General features: G+C 34.3%; 1 protein-coding gene and 1 long non-coding RNA gene across 3 annotated transcripts in view; one reads left to right on the top strand and one right to left on the bottom strand.

The window, feature by feature from the left end:
• The window catches only part of Emcn (endomucin), a 122,310-nt gene extending 114,616 nt beyond the window's left edge, over positions 1-7,694 (top strand). Inside the window, exons 12-13 of one of the 2 annotated variants that reach the window (XR_012435624.1) lie at positions 4,555-4,608; positions 5,117-7,694. The gene's annotated coding sequence lies outside the window, so the exon portion shown is untranslated. The remainder of the gene's footprint in view (positions 1-4,554; positions 4,609-5,116) is intronic. The other variant, XM_020186414.2, reaches the window with a different exon arrangement.
• The window catches only part of LOC141410852 (uncharacterized), a 108,851-nt gene that overhangs the window by 70,195 nt on the left and 25,257 nt on the right, over positions 1-13,399 (bottom strand). The gene's annotated exons all lie outside the window — the stretch shown is intronic.

Raw genomic sequence — 13,399 nt, 5'->3', positions numbered from 1 at the left:
GAAGAGTTAGGGAAAGAAGTAAAGAAGTCTTTGAATCTTTGTCTGGCAGAGTGACTCAGGTGGTAGAGTGTGTGCCTAGTAAGTGCACAGCCCTAAATTCAACCCCAGTACAACTAAATAAAAAGTCTTTGAATCTCTATGCAACCGCAAGGTATAATAAAGAAATAATCACCTATGTTATATTTTCCAGGTTAAGGATGTATTCCCATGGTAGAGTATTTGCCTAGCATATACAAGGCCCTGAGTTCTAACCTCAGTACTGTAAAAACAAAACAAAAAAGGACAAGAAAAATCCATCTCAAAATAAGATTCTAGATAAATTTGATGCTTGCTGCTTCATATACTGATCTTCTATTTGTCCAGATAGGTTACCTTTGTGCCAATAATTCTATTTAATATAATTTGGCAGGGCAGACAGCTATGATTCTTATGAGCTATGATCCTTGTCTTCTGCAAAGAGTTAATCTACTAGATGAACAATTAGTAAGAATTCTTACTAATTCTTAACAATTGTTAAGAAAACAATTAGAGAAAAATAAACAGCTAAGTGGGCATGATTGATGCTGGCTCATTAATTCAAACTCATCCTAAAGTCTGTAGGTTGATAGAGGTTTCAAAAAATATTACTCTTCCATTACAGATTTATGACTATACTTAGGGACCATAATATTTAGAATTCAAAAACAGTATGATTTAAGCTTAAACTTTTTCTATATAATTCACTTTGATCCTAGCTATGAGAATAAAAGTGATTCCATCTTCAAAAATAGCTGGTGGCACCCTCAAAATAGATATTTGTGCTAAAAATCATTGAGATAAGGTTGAAGGTCACTAGAATCAAAGATGGGTGATATATTTATTGTACCCATTTCTAAACTTATTAGTGCTCATCTGCAGGTAAAATGTGTCCTGACATCTTTTCTGGGATCAATTCTCTTATGACAAGGTGTAACAAGAATGACATAGCTTAAGGGTATCATTTGCTGTTACACTGAACTTCTCCAGGGCCAGGATTTCTTAGTAAATATGAGGAGCAGGTAAAGTACATTCCTTTCTTATCAATGTCTGTAAATGTTATGAGCAAACTGGTTAACCGTGAGTATGGGGGCAGGGACATTAATGATATCCATATGGGGGAAGACGTATAAAGAACTAAATGTAAAAAATGAAAGAAGCAGCATAAAAATTATGTTTTATTGTCTAATTTATTAACAACATTCAAAAACATATCAAAATAGGAAATTTAATGGAAACGATAGGAATTCTATTACACCATGACTTAAAACTTCCAGACATAAAAAATTATAAAGAAAACTATAAACAAATTTGGGAATATGTATGTGACAAATATAAGGTCAAATTAATATCTTAAATATACAAAGAAGTTTATATAAGTTAAGAAATAATAGGAAAATGAACAAAGGCCATGAACAGGCAAATCACAGATGAAGAAACAGAAATGGTAATATAAAACTAGGATTCCTGTATGACTAGTGACAAAAGTGTGAATTAAGACACATCAACCTATCTACTTGCTTGAGGTTTTTATTCCAATTTTTAAAAATCAGCCAGGCACCAGTGGCTTACTCCTATAATCCTAGCTACTCGGGAGGCAGAGATTAGGAAAATTGCAGTTCAAAGCCAGCTCAGGCAAATAGTTCATGAGACCCTATCTCCAAAAAAACTCCTCACAAAACAAAAGGCTAACGGAGTGACTCAAGGTGTAGGCCCTGAGTTCAAATCCTAGTACAGCAAAAACAACTCATACTAGTAGAGCAAATGGTTTTATATGCCACATTTTCAAGTGTATATTGGATCAATCATTTGACAACACTTAATTAATGTAGTATTTACTAAGAAACAAACTGTTCACATTTGTCACCTAGTAACTTCATTTTACAGAAATTTTTATAAAGCAATTATTTAAAATGTGATTAATGATTAATAGACAAAGAATGATAGCAAACATTTAAAAATACCCTAAATATCCAATTATATGGAAATTGTCTGTCTTGACATTACACAACTAGTAAAAATAATCCTTAAGACAATTTTAATAGCATGCAAACATGTGCAAGATATAAAATTAAACAAAGAAAAGTAATTTTACAACTGAATAGACAGTCATCTGTGAGCTCTGTGACCAGTTATTGCTATTGTCAGGGAGGTGGCTGTTGCTACCTGCTTGTCCCTCATCTCCATTCTGTTCCAAGACAGCTGTCAGGCTGAGCAAGGAAGAGACTTTCAGACCAATGAAGAACTGGGAAGAATAGGGAAGCCTAGTGGTTTGTATGAAGTTGCCAGTCCATGAACCCTCAGCAAGGAGGAATGTTAACTATTCTCATATCCAATTCACTGTTCTTCTGTAATTTTTTAAATTACAATCTAAAAATCTTTGTGAACTTCCAGAGAAGGTTAATATGTTTTTCAATTATTCTTCCTTCTTCCTTCATTTTTAAAATGCAATAACAAGGACTAAAAGGAAGAATCCTAAGACATTTATCCTCTGATATGACTCTACAGCCTTGAACAAATGTCTTCATGATGTTTTACACTGGCTTCTTCACCTTTAAAACCAGAACAAAATGAGCTTTTCTCTTAAATATTGTGATTCTTTATTTGTTAAGTGTTGTCATTAGTGTTAAAGAAACCTGTTGTGAAAACTTGTGATAGAATCATTTATTCATTATAAAAATCACAGATTTGCAAAATTTTGTGTTGTGTGGGATCCAGTTACCATTAAGTCTTCTATCTCCGTTAATTAAACCCACACAAAGTCTTAGAGGTACAAGACCTCATGAAAGAAGGAAAGTACTGATACTGGTAAAGATATACAAACTGAAACTATCAACTAATGAAAAAAATCATTAATGAAGCATAATGCATTTTTTGTGATGCTGCTGACCAAACTTAAGTCCTCATGGATGCTTAGGCAAGTGCTCTCCCACTAAGCCACATACTCAGTCTAACAAGCCAAGATTCATTTGTTAAGAAAGATTCTCAATGTGGAATTCATGCTAGCAAAACTCCAGTGGGTTGCCGATCTTCGATAAAATGGTTAGAAGAGTCATTATGAATATTACACACAAATCCAGATGTTTACCTAGTTGAACTATGCTATAAACTTGTGACTTCACTGGAAAACTAATCTATAGAGGTGTATGACTCAGTTGAACTTAAAGTGATAGAACCTTACTTCTTGCCAAGTACTAGGCCAGGTATAAAAAGCAATATTACAAAGTTTCTGTTCTCGAGGAGCTTGTACAAGTGGGGAGGAATTCACATAAGGAACACACTTTTTATATAATAAGGTAAATGATAAGATAATGGTATGTAAAGACAGATAGGGTACTCAGAAGTTTGATGGCAAATTCCTTAGATATGGTATTAAGCTGAGACTTATAGAACAGTTTTTAAAAAGTGGCCTAGGTGAAAAAAGGAAAGATTTTCTAGGCACATGGAACAGAATGAGTAAAGAAAATTGTGAAACAGGATGTTATATAAACAAATGATGAAATGTCTACAAGTTGTTATAGCACACTGATATTGCTACAACATGTAATTACATTTCTAAAACTATGAATTTGTAGCTGATTACACATTTTTGAAACCAATCTGATCGTACACAATAAGCTACTTAGAGAGCCCTGGCCTACAGAATGCAGTTCAATGCCAACAGAACTGGGAAATGAAGCTGAAGTAGCGTATATCATGGGAGGACTTACTTCCCAGTGTAAACCTTAGCAGACTTCACAGGTGAGGATGAGCAGTAACTTTTCTCTTTCATTAATGTCATAAACAAGTTCTTATTTATTTTGGATATAAGACACACCCAGAAAGTTATTCTAATATTTGAAGGGGTGTCCTGGTCTGCCAACCATCACTATAATTATTGTTCTCCTCTGCCATGCCATGCTTTATATGTGATGGACCACCTGCCAGCCACAGATGCTCTGGGAGCACATCAAAAATACCTTGCACTACAGTTCCCCACATACTATGAGTTGATATGGACTCTATGGCTGCTACCCCCAGGACCTGACAGCCAATGCCCAACTTCCCCCCATACAAGGCAATAGTACAAGCATCCCTATCAAATGACCACCTGCCTCCACCAACCATACCATGAATAGTCTCTACCACTGGTACCACTGCCCTCCAAACACACACACACACACACACACACACACACACACACACACACCACAGCATCATCATCATCATCATCTTCACAGACTCTAGCAAACTACTAGTACTGTCATCAGCAGCACAACACCCAGCTCAAGCCACTGCCCCTTTCCCATTTGGAGTAATGAAGTCTCCAGACACTGCTTGCTCTTTTCTGTACCAACATAGCTCTTGCTTTACTGAAAAGAAAACTCCAAAGTGCTAAAGCAAAGACCTGCTGCTCTTTCCTGGGAAGGAGAAGTGGCCTGTTGATTCTTCTCTCTGAGGAGTACACACAAGCAAAGCGTGCATATCACCCATATATTTTAATTAGTCACATTTTTTTCTCTAAGCCCCTGATTGTGTACTGTATCTTCTTACTAATAGGGAGCATTAACTAGAAGAGGAGTGTAATGAGACCTGCACTTGAGATACACCACGGTGTGTTTGATACAGAAGTCTATTTCAAGAGGAGCAAGAGTGAAAGCCGAAATGTCAGATGCTATTGCAATACGCTTTTGGAAAATCATAAGGACTTCTACTAGGCCTTCACCTAAAGAAGGGATGGCAATAAAGAGAAAGAATAAATGCAGAACTCTCTGGGAGATAAAAATATCAAGATGTGGTGACTGATTGGATATGGGCAGTGGGGAATGAGGAAGAATAGGATTATAGATGGTACCTATACTTACAGCTTGGATGACTGTATGAACCATGGAGGTAGCAGCAGAGATTGAGATTATGGGGTTATGGAGAACATGTCTGTGGGCTATGGAGATATTTTCCATTCAGAATGTGAGCTTGGTGTGTGTGAGGCTACAGGTGACTAATGTGTACGGAAAAAATTCAACTAGTCACTAACATTTCTTACCAAGACATGGCTGCCCCCACCATCTCTACTTCTTCTTTACTTTCTTGAAATGTTAACTGTTGTCCTTGTTGTTTACAGGGTTAATCTTCAGCTTTGATGCTTCAGAGATGGAAAAGGAGAAAATCCTTCAGAATCAATCTGGACTTTGAACCTTGCTCACCAGTCTGCACTAGTTGACTGCAGATGACATATGCAAATTTGATAGAACAAAAAGAATTCTGGAATTAAGATGTAGAAAAACATATTACTCCACTTTGTAGGGACATTCTTAGGAGTGAAATTTCAGAAGGACTTTTGTAAGCAGTGAACCTGACCACCGAGGAAGGTGGACTACTGAGGATAGGCTCTCCCTTCCCTGAATTTAATTTCCAGGGTTAAATGTTTCTATCCATGGAAGTTTTCTAACTTACTTCATGTTCAGATTTTACCTTGTATTTGTATTTATTGTTTTCCACTATGTTAATGCAGGGAAATTTTGCAAATACATTATTAAATATTAAGTAGATATCATTCTGTACTACTTTGTACATACAGGTATTTTATACATGTTTTCATTTGTCACTTTTAATAAATAATTGTTATACTCAATATACTAAAAACATCATACCTTGACATTGAAAATGGAATTTTTCACATAATTATGAATATTTTGATTAATTTTTAGAATACAAGAAAGACGTCTATAATAAGTGAGAATGAAGCAAAAGATTCAAGAATCAGATCCTGTTAGTGGGACATGAGTTTGCCAACTCTTTCATCTTTCTATTTCTGACTCACATGATGTGACAAGGCTGTATGGGCATTTCTGACACTCCATGCTGCATTCATTAAGAAGATAACAAGTTGAAGAGTGTCCTCTAATCCATTTGGTTTGTACTATCTCTGTGGATTTTTGTTTCTTTTAGAAATGTAATTTGTTCTAGCAATCATTGCTAAAACTGCAGTTTCTAGAAAATCAAAACTTCATCGATACATAATTGGGATATTATTTTTTAGTGTTTCACCTCCCTAAAAAAACCTTATGGTATAGCTCTCACCCCATTAGGAGCACTATTCTGTTTAAACCCAACTGATCAATCTTGACCACTTCCTTGTCATATGGGATCAAAATGTCAAGTTGGCTGAGGTTTTGTGGAGAAATTTGGAACTATCAAACTGCCAGCAGTTATTCTTTAATTTCTATGACTTTAAGTTGATTTTAATGCTAAATTACCTTACTGATCTGAAGGCAGGATGGTGGAAATGAAATAACATTTGAAACTGCCTTTTAAATTTTTCATTTCTTGTAATGTATTTGAGAACTTTCAGCTTTCGGGGTTGTATAATCATTTTGATTTAGTTTCCTGGCGCCTGGGCTATTTCTGATGAAGGACACCAAGCAAGCATGTCTGTGCTGCTGAATGAGTGTCTCTTCATGTTTCTTTAAGAAGAATGGAGAAATAGAAAAAGAAAGGAAAATAAGAGGGGAAGGAAAAGGGCAAGGATCTCTACCAATATGCTTTTACTTCAGACTGTCTTGCTCATTCTTAATTCTAAATTAGAAGTCCCTAAATAAGTGAGGCAGCGGTTGGAGGATGCTAAGCAGGGAGCATTTGTCTTCATGAAGTAAGGGGCCTCAGACTGCTCCAGGGAGCTCCTCAGCAAAAGTCTTGTCACACAGAATGTATTGCAAAAGAACCGTTTAAATGACTACAAGCAGTGTAACTGCTAGAAAAACAATTTTCTCTAACTTTCATGGGCATTGTTAGCAAAGAGTTTATAAGAATCTGAAGAAGGAAACCTTTTTAATGGTCATGAGAGAATGAAACCCATTCCAGTTCAAGGACTATACACAATAAGTCTTTTACAATAACAGTGAAAGCCTTAAATCTTTAAAAAGGTCAAAGTGATAAGAGGATTGAGGAAGTTATGGAGATATTCATGTAGTTTTGTAGCATCAATCTCAGAAGTAATCTCTAATAACTGCATTTTTATAAACCAACTTAAATGTGTGTTGAGATGGGCTATTTTGTTTTTAAGGCAAAATGATCATTATTCCCATGTTTTCTTCAGAATTAGATGACATACTTTCAATGCCTGCCTCATTATAAGCTTTTTATTCTGAAGTAAAGTTCAGATGTCACTGACACAAAGGAAAGTCTGCATCTAGATTAAAGGCAAGGCTTTCTATATGCTCATTCTGCATGATGATATGAATACAATTTAAGTCTATCAATAGTCCAAACATAAACAAGAGCTAATTAACTGGCACTGTTGTCATCTAAGAATAAGTGGATGTTTTTGGCTGACACACTAGCTCTGATAAGCCAGCAGAGAAAGACTTCTGAATTCCTGTTGCTGAGCTGAAATATTCTATTACATGTGGCTGGCAAATCTGTTTTACTTCTTGTCTCTTTACCGTATTTAAGCTTGTGGGAATTCACTTAAGACACAGTTGAACCTTTAGCAATGAATATGCCAGCTTTGTCTCATTTTTCTTTGTTGAGCTTTGTTTTCATCAAGATTTTATGCGGTTCTGGACTGGGGATATAGTCAGTGGCAGCACACTTGCCTAGCATGACCAAGACCATGGGTTTAATCCCTAGAACCAAAAAAAAAAAAATTAGGGACTCTAAAATGAAAAGTATGCTTTACAAGTTGTATTTTTAGGGCTGGAGGTAATGGCTCAAATGCTAGAGTAGTTGCCAATAAGCACAAGGCCCTGAGTTCAAACCACAGTATGGCCAAAAAATAAAATAAAATTAAAAGTTATTTTTTGAATGCCAGGTTTGGTGGTGTTACCTGCTACCCCAGGACTCAGAAGGCTGAAGTGTTAGTCCAGCCTTGGATATATACTGAGCGCCTGTCTCAAAAGCAAACCAACTAACTAACAAAAACTGCTCACAATAGTTGTGTTTTGAGTGAGTACACAGTCAACTTTCTATTTCCCCTTGGTTCCAGTATTCACTGATTCAACCAATCCTGGATTAAAAATAATCAGAAAAAATACTGTGCTTATACTAAACATGTACAGATTCTTTTTTACTCCCTAACTGTACAATATAACAACTATTTGCATATCATTTATATTATATTTGGCATTATAGGTAATCTGGAGATAACTTAAACTATGCAGGATAATATGTGTAGCTTATATGCAAACACTATGCTGTTTTAAATAAGAACCTGGGTGTCCACAGATTTTGGTATCTACCCTGGAGTATCCTGGCTGATCCTGAGCCAGTTCCCCAGGGACACTGAGGAAACTACTGTATCTCCAGATTATGAAACTGTTCATCGGTGTAACCTTTCTGTCACCATAGCAAGTGCCTGAGATAAATCAACTTGCAAAGGAAAAAGGTATATATGGGGTCATAGTACCAGTCCATGGTACTGCTTTCAGAACTTCAACAAGGCAGCATATCATGACAGAAATGCATGGTGGAACAAAACCAGTCCCCTCATAACCAAGATGTAAAAGAGAAAAAGCGAAAGGGTCCAGAGTCCCCTTCAAGGACTTGGCCTCAATGACCCAAATACCTCCCACTAGGCCTACCTCTTAAAGTTTCTATCACCTCCCAATAGAACCAACCTGGTGACCAAACCTCTTTAGGGAATACTCAAGGTCCAAACAGTAATAGGGCTAATATTAAAGATGTCCATCACTGTGACTAATGAAACCTATAATAGTCACTCTGAACTGGGAATTTGGGATGGATTATCCACAGAATTTTTCTTTAAAACTTCCCCAGAAACAAAGCCAATTGTGGAAATGTAAACATACAAATCTTCATGGATCACCTTCATTAATGACCTCAGAATGAACATACTTTAATATAGTCCTAAAATACTTATGGAGTAAAGATGGCACTACATAATCTCTAAGACATCTTAAAAGCTATCTTGAAGAATGAAGCTGATCCACTAAATATTTAACAGCATTTTCAAAGTCTAACAGTCATAATACAGTAAAATACAACATAACTCAACAACATAAAATTGCAAATATCACCATCCAACCTAAATTTACATACATGATCCCAGAAAAGTAAATTGTGAAACATAACCATAATAAAAATTAATAAATAAAAATAAGTCAGAAATGACAAAAAAGATGAACACTTCACAACTAACTTGATGAGGTTAGTATTATTGTGATAATAAAATAAGCCAAAGATGTTAACGAAAAGAAAAGGAAAAAAACCTGATACTCTATAGTCTACATGAAGATAAACAACAAAATTATTCACTAAATATTCACAAATCAAACTAGAAAATTTTTTAAATGATAAGCAAGATTAATTCCATTTATTCAAGGTTGACTAGTATTAGAAAATGAATCATTGTAATTCAAAATATTACCAGAATAAAGGAGAGCATGTTATGCTTACCTCAATTTATATTAAAAAAATTTGTAGTATGATATATCTGATACATTGTAAGAGCCTTTCTAAGTGCTGCAATGTACCCAACCCAGCACAATTGAAATAAATAAATAAATAAAACAGAAGAAGCATTTGTAAACATTCAATATTCATTTATTATAAAATATCATACCAGACTAGGATTAAGTAAGAACTATCATAATCTAATAAAGTACTCTTATGAAAAACCTAACACTTACATAAATGATTATAAAACACTAAATTATTTCCTCTAAAATTAAAGACAAGTAAGCATGTTCACTCTTCTTGTGGTTTACATTATTAGGGAGGAGAAGGGTATCCTGGCAAATGCAATAATGCAGGGAAAAAGAGAAAGAAATGCAGATGACGAACATATTCTATGAAATCTGCAAAGAAGCTACTACAATTAATAGGAGACATTTTATAGTTGGAGGATACAAGATCAAAATACAAAGTCAATTAATATTATCTGCTAGTAAGAAAAAATGGCAATTGAAAATTTAAAAAATACTGCTAAGAATGACGTTAAAATATACATATATATGTTAAATTTTACAAAACGTGCACTCCTTATACACTTAAAACTGTCAAACTTCTGAGAGAAATTACAAAACTGTAGATCACACATTAAAAGACTACATATTAAGATACCACTAGTACTTAAGTTGATCTACAGTTTCATCATAGTAGCAATTCAAATCAGTTTTCCTTGTTGTAGAAATTGATAAAATTGTTCTGAAATTCATGCAAAGGACTTTGAATAGGTAAAACATCTTTTCAAAAAGCATAAAGTTAGAGGACTCACACTACTAGATTTACAGACTTGCTACAAAGCTATTGTAATCAAGAAAGTGTGCTATTGACTTAACAATAGAATGTTATCAATGGAGCAAAATAGAAATTCCAGAATATGCATGTGCTTTTCCTCCAATATTCATCCACTTAAATGCTCAATTGGTTGTGACAAGGGTCCTATTCAACTTAAGTGAGAAAAGACAGTCTCCTAAACAAATGGCTCTGGTACAACAGATTATCTATGTGCAGGGGAAAAAGAAAACTCAATACTTCTTCCAAACACAAAAATAATCAAAATGTATCACATACCTAAGCATTAAATCCAAATCTGTAACATTTGCCTTCTATAGAGTCAATAAAGTTTCCTAGCAGAGCACAAAAAGACCAAAAATAAAGACAAAATAATGAAGTGAACTCTATCAAAACTAAATACTTATGCTTTTCAAATAAAGATAAACTGAAAATACAAGCCCAAAGAGTAGAGGAAATTATTTGCATTATATATGCCTGACAAATGGCTTGAATCTATAATGTGAAATGAGTTTTAAAAACTTAAAAATGAGAAGTCCATCCACTAAAAATCCAAGGAAATATTTGAATAATTTACCAAAGAAGGTATATGATTTCCATAAACACAGGACACACACTATCATTTATGTATCAGAAAAATGTAAATTAAAACCACAATGACATACCACTACACAGGTACAAGAATGGCTAAAATATAAAAGCCAGTAGTATCAAGTGTTGGTGGAAATATGGAAAAACTAGAACTTTTATACATAATGGAAATGTAAACCCATACAACCATTTGGAAAATGATCTGGAAGTTTTTATTTTTTTCAAAAAAAGTTAAATATAAAAATATCATATGACAGTAGTTCTGTTTTTATGTATCCACCTAAGAGAAATGAGGATATGTCCTGGCTGCACAAAATGTTCAGAGCATCTCTATTCATAAAGGCCAAGATCTATAGACAATAGAAAAACAAACTGTGGTGTAGTCATATAAATGGAATTCCATTCACATATACTATCAATTTACCCCCTCCCCAAACTGATGAGTCTCAAAAACATTATGCATTATGCTACAGAAAAGAATCTAAACACAGTGAAACAAATATGCCATGATTCCATTACTTGAAATACTAAAAAAGAAATGAGAAGAGTGGTTGCCTGGTGCCAAGGAAGTAGGGAATTATCAGGAAAGATGCTTAAGGGAACTTTTGGGGATGATGATGTTCCGTATTTTAATTATAGTGTTGGTTACATGAATTACATATGTGTATACACATTTGCCAAAATTCAAGCTGTACATTTAAAGTAAATGCATTTTTTTATTAAAAAGTATCTTAATAAAACTGACTTTACAACATTTTAAGTACTTTAAACAGTAAGGTTAGATAATTATGGAATTATCTAACCTTATGGAATGTTAATTCCCACAAGCAATACATGTTGAAATCCTAACTACAAGGACCTCAGAATATGCATGTGTTTAAAGACAGGATCTTTGAAATGATAAGTAATGTTGAATGAAGTCATTAGGGTGAGACCTAATCCAATATTATGGGTATCTTTACAAGAAGAAATTAGAACACGCACGTGCACACACACACACACACACACACGTACACACACAACTGGAAAAGACCATGTGAAGACATGGGTAGAAAGGGACTATCTGCTAGCTAAGGAAAAAGGCCTCAGCATGGAGCTAAAGGGTTCATACCTGGCAAAAGTGAAGGCATATATCTGATAAGGTGGAGGCCTATACCACACCTGTTATTACATATTCTAAATAACACTGGAGTTTAGAGATGTGTTTGATAGTGAGGAAGAAGAAAATAATGAATAATTTGAGAAAACGTTTTTTGAATTATGGATATGTTTAATTTCTAGAAATTTTTAATTTTATTTACCAAAAGTAAACCTCAGTTTAATACAGTATGATGAATGTAATGCTCCTAAATATAAAACCTCACCTGCTTCATCTGTACATTCAAATTTAATGTTAGGTCTTGATATGTCTTCTCTAGTATCAAACGTGTGTGTGTGTATTACAACAAAAACAGAAGTTCTTTGTACTGGTGATATATTATCAGAGAACTTCTGCTGATAATATAGTACACTACAATAATGCTATGTGCATTTAAATTATAAATTAAGCACCATGCAGGATTTATAGCATTTGACTTGGAAACAAATGTAAAACAAATCACAGGATTTTAAACAAAAGTTATCAGCTACTACATTGCTGTTCCCATTCCAATGTCATTTAATTACCTCAAACAATTTAGATGATTTGATAGATGTGGAAGATGTATCAATGAGGTATTTTCTGGCTTTGCAGTAAAGCCCACATATCTGCTTAGCTCAGTACCACTGTGGTGTATGTGTAACATTTAATCAATATCACTATGATCTAAGAATTATGGTTCATTGAAATATATTGAAATTCACTTTGGCATATGAGAAAGATGTACTCAGTCTCAACTTCATCATGTTATTGTGTGATGGCTGAGTCTTTCAAAAAGACAGTGACTCTGAAGTTCTGATAGCTGAGCTTTCTACTGTGGATGTCTGAAGTTTGAAGTAGAGAATTGAATAAAAGTACTTGGAAAGAAGTGTGGGATGAGTTCAAAGACTGAAGTTTTAAGAAGGGCACATGAGCAACTAAGAGAAATTAAAACATCTCTGTACTAAATACTTATATTATCTACATCATCAACTCATCATCATCATCAATAAAGTTTTATTACCTCCTACTAGCCAAGGCATTATTTTATGCACATTGCTGGCAAAAAGTCATCATAAGTAATCACTTACTCCCATAGTTCATCGTCTAGTATGGATGACAAGGCATACAGCTTAAGAAGGAAGAATTTTTTTACTTAATACTAATATGAGCAGGTAAAATGAAGTGATAAAATGGAAAATTAAAAATTGTGTGGTGTGGCTTATACTCCAAGACACATATAGTACAATACACAGTAGTGGACAAATGATGAGCTCTGATTGGTTAGACAAGCTCTCATGTTTGGTTCCATCAATTATCCTCTAAATTATGACATGGCAATATTAAAGTTTTGAGAACATTAAGTTAAATAATGAATGCAATTCATTTAGCAAGATGTCTACCATGCATGAAGAATAACTCCAAAACAACAACAAAAAAATG

The sequence above is a fragment of the Castor canadensis genome, chromosome 9, assembly GCF_047511655.1.
Source record: "Castor canadensis chromosome 9, mCasCan1.hap1v2, whole genome shotgun sequence".
In the NCBI taxonomy this organism is placed as follows: Eukaryota; Metazoa; Chordata; class Mammalia; order Rodentia; family Castoridae; genus Castor; species Castor canadensis.
The sequence above is the reverse complement of the archived record's forward strand: the minus strand, read 5'-3'. Positions and strand labels throughout refer to the sequence as shown.